Genomic DNA, 5,745 nt, shown 5'->3' on the forward strand with positions numbered 1-5,745 from the left:
GAAAGGTGATGGATTCATAGGACATTCATAACTTTAAGGCATAGACACTAAGACACTAATGATCATAAGACACAAACATAGATAAACATAAGTATGATTTTTCGAAAAACAAGAAAATAAAGAACAAGGAGATTAAAGAACGGGTCCACCTTAGTGATGGTGACTTGTTCTTCCTCTTGAAGATCTTATGGAGTGCTTGAGCTCCTCAATGTCTCTTCCTTGCCTTTGTTGCTCCTCTCTCATGATTCTTTGATCTTCTTTAATTTCATGGAGGAGAATGGAATGTTCTTGGTGCTCCACCCTTAGTTGTCCCATGTTGGAACTCAATTCTCCTAGGGAGGTGTTGATTTGCTCCCAATAGTTTTGTGGAGGAAAGTGCATCCCTTGAGGCATCTTAGGGATTTTATGATGAGTGGGATCTCTTGTTTTCTCCATCCTTTTCTTAGTGATGGGCTTGTCCTCATCAATGAGGATGTCTCCCTCAATGTCAATTCCAACTAAATAACAAAGGTGACAAATGAGATGAGGAAAGGCTAACCTTGCCAAGGTAGAGGACTTCTCCGCCACCTTATAAATTTCTTGGGCTATAACCTCATGAACTTCTACTTCCTCTCCAATCATGATGCTATGAATCATGATAGCCCGGTCTATAGTAACTTCGGACCGGTTGCTAGTGGGAATGATTGAGCGTTGGATAAACTCCAACCATCCCCTAGCCACGGGCTTGAGGTCATGCCTTCTCAGTTGAACCGGCTTTCCTCTTGAATCTCTCTTCCATTGAGGGCCTTCTTCACAAATGTCTATGAGGACTTGGTCCAACCTTTGGTCAAAGTTGACCCTTCTAGTGTAAGGGTGTTCATCTCCTTGCATCATGGGCAAGTTGAATGCCAACCTTACATTTTTCAGACTGAAATCTAAGCATTTCTCCCGAACCATTGTAAGCCAATTCTTTGGGTCCGGGTTCACACTTTGATCATGGTTCTTGGTGATCCATGCATTGGCATAGAACTCTTGAACCATTAAGATTCCGACTTGTCGAATGGGGTTGGTAAGAACTTCCCAACCTCTTCTTCGGATCTCATGTCGGATCTCCGGATATTCACTCTTTTTGAGTTTCAAAGGGACCTCGGGGATCACCTTCTTCATGGCCACAACTTCATAGAAGTGGTCTTGATGCACCCTTGAGATGAATCTCTCCATCTCCCATGACTCAGAGGTGGAAGCTTTTGCCTTCCCTTTCCTCTTTCTAGAGGTTTCTCCGGCCTTAGATGCCATAAATGGTTATGGAAAAACAAAAAGCAATGCTTTTACCACACCAAACTTAGAGGGTTTGCTCGTCCTTGAGCAAAAAAAGAAAGAAGAGAGTAGAAGAAGAAGAAATGGAGGAGATGGAGGTGGTTTTGTGGTTCGGCCAAAGGGAGAGAAGTAGTGTTTAGGTTGTGTGAAAATGAGGTGGTGAAGATGGATTTATATAGGATTGGAGAGAGGGGTAGGGTTCGGCCATTATGGGTGGGTTTGGGAGGGAAAGTGGTTTGAATTTGAATGGTAGGGTAAGTGGGGTTTTATGAAGGATGGATGTGAGGGGTGAAGAGAATAGTGAGATTTGATAAGTGAAGGGTTTTTGGGGAAGAGGTGTTGAGGTGATTGGTGAATGGTGAAGAAGAAGAGAGAGAGAGAGGTCGGGTAGGTCGGGATCCTGTGGGGTCCACAGATCCTGAGGTGTCAAGGAAAATTCATTCCTGCACCAAGTGGCGAGCAAAAATGCCCTTTATGCCAATTCTGGCGTTAAACGCCGAGCTGGTGCCCATTTCTGGCGTTTAACGCCAACTTCTTGCCCTTTCCTGGCGTTTAACGCCAGTCTGGTGCCCCTTTCTGACATTAAATGCCCAGAATGGTGCCAGACTGGGCGTTAAACGCCCATTTGCTGCCCTTACTGGCGTTTAAACGCCAGCAAGGTTTTTCTCCAGTGTGTGCTATTTTTCTTTCTATTTTTCATTCTGTTTTTGCTTTTTCAATTGATTTTGTGACTTTCCATGATCATCAACCTACAGAAAACATAAAATAACAAAGGAAAATATATAAAAATAACATTGGGTTGCCTCCCAACAAGCGCTTCTTTATTGTCAGTAGCTTGACAGTGGGCTCTCATGGAACCTCACAGATACTCAAAGCAATGTTGGAACCTCCCAACACTAAACTTAGAGTTTGAATGTGGGGGTTCAACACCAAACTTAGAAGTTGGTTGTGGCCTCCCAACACCAAACTTAGAGTTTGACTGTGGGGGCTCTGTTTGACTCTGTTTTAAGAGAAGCTCTTCATGCTTCCTCTCCATTGTTATAGAGGGATATCCTTGAGCCTTAAACACAAAGGATTCTTTATTCACTTGAATGATCAGTTCACCTCTGTCAACATCAATCACAACCTTTGCTGTGGCTAGGAAGGGTCTACCAAGGATGATGGATTCATCCATGCACTTCCCAGTCTCTAGGACTATGAAATCAGCAGGGATGTAATGGTCTTCAATCTTTACCAGAACATCCTCTACAAGTCCATAAGCTTGTTTTCTTGAATTGTCTGCCATCTCTAGTGAGATTCTTGCAGGTTGTACCTCAAAGATCCCTAGCTTCTCCATTACAGAGAGAGGCATGAGGTTTATACTTGACCTTAAGTCACACAGAGCCTTCTTAAAGGTCATGGTGCCTATGGTACAAGGTATTGAGAACCTCCTAGGGTCCTGTCTCTTTTGAGGTAATCTCTGCCTAGTCAAGTCATCCAGTTCTTTGGTGAGCAAAGGGGGTTCATCCTCCCAAGTTTCATTACCAAATAACTTGTCATTTAGCTTCATGATTGCTCCAAGGTACTTAGCAACTTGCTCTTCAGTGACATCTTCATCCTCTTCAGAGGAAGAATACTCATCAGAGCTCATGAATGGCAGAAGTAAATCCAATGGAATCTATATGGTCTCATTATGAGCCTCAGATTCCCATGGTTCCTCATTTGGGAACTCATTGGAGGCCGGTGCACGTCCATTGAGGTCTTCCTCAGTGGCGATCACTGCCTCTTCCTCCTCTCCAAGTTCGGCCATGTGGGTCATATTAATGGCCTTGCATTCTCCTTTTGGATTCTCTTCTGTATTGCTTGGAAGAGTACTAGGAGGGAGTTTAGTAACTTTCTTACTCAGCTGACCCACTTATGCCTCCAAATTCCTAATGGAGGACCTTGTTTCAGGCATGAAACTTTAAGTGGCTTTGATTAGATCAGAGACCATGGTTGCTAAGTCAGAGTGGCTCTGCTTATAATTCTCTGTCTGTTGCTGAGAAGATGATGGAAAAGGCTTACCATTGCTAAACTTGTTTCTTCCACCATTATTGTTGTTGAAACCTTGTTGAGGTCTCTGTTGATCCTTCCATGAGAGATTTGGATGATTTCTCCATGAAGGTTCTCCCATGTAATTCTCCTCTTCCATTGAAGGGTTCTCAGGATCATAATCTTCTTCTTCAGATGAAGCATCCTTAGTACTGCCTGGTGTAGCTTGCATTCCAGACAGACTTTGAGAAATCATATTGACTTGCTGAGTCAATATTTTGTTCTGAGCCAATATGGCATTTAGAGTATCAATCTCAAGAACACCTTTCTTCTGATTCGTCCCATTGTTCACAGGATTCCTTTCAGAAGTGTACATGAATTGGTTATTTGCAACCATTTCAATGAGTTCTTGAGCTTCTGCAGGCGTCTTCTTCAGATGAAGAAATCCTCCAGCAGAGCTGTCCAATGACATCTTGGACAGTTCAGACAGACCATGATAGAAGATACCTATGATGCTCTATTCAGAAAGCATGTCAGGGGGACACTTTCTAATCAATTGTTTGTATCTTTCCCAAGCTTCATAGAGGGATTCACCTTCCTTCTGTTTGAAGGTTTGGACTTCTACTCTAAGCTTACTCAATTTTTGAGGTGGAAAGAACTTTGCCAAGAAGGCATTGACTAGCTTTTCCCAAGAGTTCAGGCTTTCTTTAGGTTCTGAGTCCAACCATATCCTAACTCTGTCTCTTACAGCAAAAGGGAATAGCATAAGTCTGTAGACCTCAGGGTCAACCCCATTGGTCTTGACAGTGTCACAGATTTGCAAGAATTCAGCTAAAAAATGATGAGGATCTTCCAATGGAAGTCCATGGAACTTGCAATTCTGTTGCATTAGAGAAACTAATTGAGGCTTAAGCTCAAAGTTGTTTGCTGCAATGGCAGGGATAGAGATGCTTCTCCCATAGAAGTCGGGAGTAGGTGCAGTAAAGTCACCCAGCACCTTCCTTGCATTGTTGGTATTGTTGTTGTTTTCGGCTGCCATGGGTTCTTCTTGTTTGAATATTTCTGTTAGGTCCTCTACAGAGAGTTGTGCCTTAGCTTCTCTTAGCTTTCGCTTAAAGGTCCTTTCAGGTTCAGGGTCAGCCTCAACAAGAATGCTTTTGTCTTTGCTCCTGTTCATATGAAAGAGAAGAGAACAAGAAAATATGGAATCCTCTATGTCACAGTATAGAGATTCCTTGAGGTGTCAGAGGAAAAGAAAAATAGAAGGAAGATGTAAAGGAATTTGAACTTATCAAGAAAGATGGAGTTCGAATTGTGGATTAAGGAGGAGTATTAGTCCATAAATAGAAGGATGTGAGAAGAGGGGAAGAAATTTTTGAAAATTAAAAAGGTTTTAAAAACATTTTAATAAAATACTAATTGATTTTCGAAAACAAAGAGTGAAAATGAAATTAAGTGATTTTTGAAAAAGATTTTGAAATTAGAAATAAAAAAGATATGATTGAAAACTATTTTGAAAAAGATGTGATTAAGAAGATATGATTGAAAAGTTATGGTTTTAAAAAGATGTGATTAAGAAGATATGATTTAAAAAGATTTGATTTTTAAAATTAATGACTTGGCTAACAAGAAAAGATATGATTCAGACATTAAACCTTTCTCAACAGAAAAGGCAACATGCTTGAAATGTTGAATCAAATCATTAATTGTTAGCAAGTATTTTTGAAAATGGAAAGAAATTGATTTTGAAAATATATGATTGAAAATATATGATTTGAAAAATATTTGATTTTGAAAAATTTTGAAAACTTGAAAAAAAATTTGAGTTAAAAACAAAATCTTCCCTCTTGTGCCATCCTGGCGTTAAACGCCCAGAATGGTATCCATTCTGGCGTTTAACGCCCAAAATGCTACCCTTTTGGGCGTTAAACACCCAGCTAGGTACCCTGGCTGGCATTTAAACGCCAGTCTTCCTTCTTCACTGGGCGTTTTGAACGCCCAGCTTTTTCTGTGTAATTCCTCTGCTGTATGTTCTGAATCTTCAATTCTCTATATCATGGACTTGAAAAAGACACAAATAAAATTTTTTTTTTGAATTTTTAATGATGAGGAATAATCAAAATGCAACTAAGATCAAATAAACAATGTATGCAAGACACCAAACTTAGAAGTTTGTATACTATTGACACTAACAAAATGAGAATGCATATGAGAAACAACAAAACACACAAGACAAGAGAATTTAAAGATCAGAACAAGAAAATCATCAAGAACAACTTGAAGATCAATTAAGACACATGAATGAATTCGAAAAAAATGCAAGAAGAATAGAAACATGCAATTGACACCAAACTTAAAATGAGACACTAGATTCAACAAGAAACATAAAATATTTTTGGTTTTTATGATTTTGTAATTTTTTTGGATTTTTCGAAAATT

At 40.0% G+C, this 5,745-nt stretch overlaps 1 non-coding gene across 1 annotated transcript; it reads left to right on the forward strand.

Annotated features, from left to right (window-relative positions):
• Positions 1-3,832: 3,832 nt before the first annotated feature.
• Positions 3,833-3,940, forward strand: LOC130984675 (small nucleolar RNA R71). Its single transcript, XR_009088592.1, has one exon. It is a non-coding gene; the product is annotated as a small nucleolar RNA R71 (small nucleolar RNA).
• The last annotated feature ends 1,805 nt before the right edge of the window (positions 3,941-5,745 follow it).

Source organism: Arachis stenosperma, chromosome 5 (assembly GCF_014773155.1).
Source record: "Arachis stenosperma cultivar V10309 chromosome 5, arast.V10309.gnm1.PFL2, whole genome shotgun sequence".
In the NCBI taxonomy this organism is placed as follows: domain Eukaryota; kingdom Viridiplantae; phylum Streptophyta; class Magnoliopsida; order Fabales; family Fabaceae; genus Arachis; species Arachis stenosperma.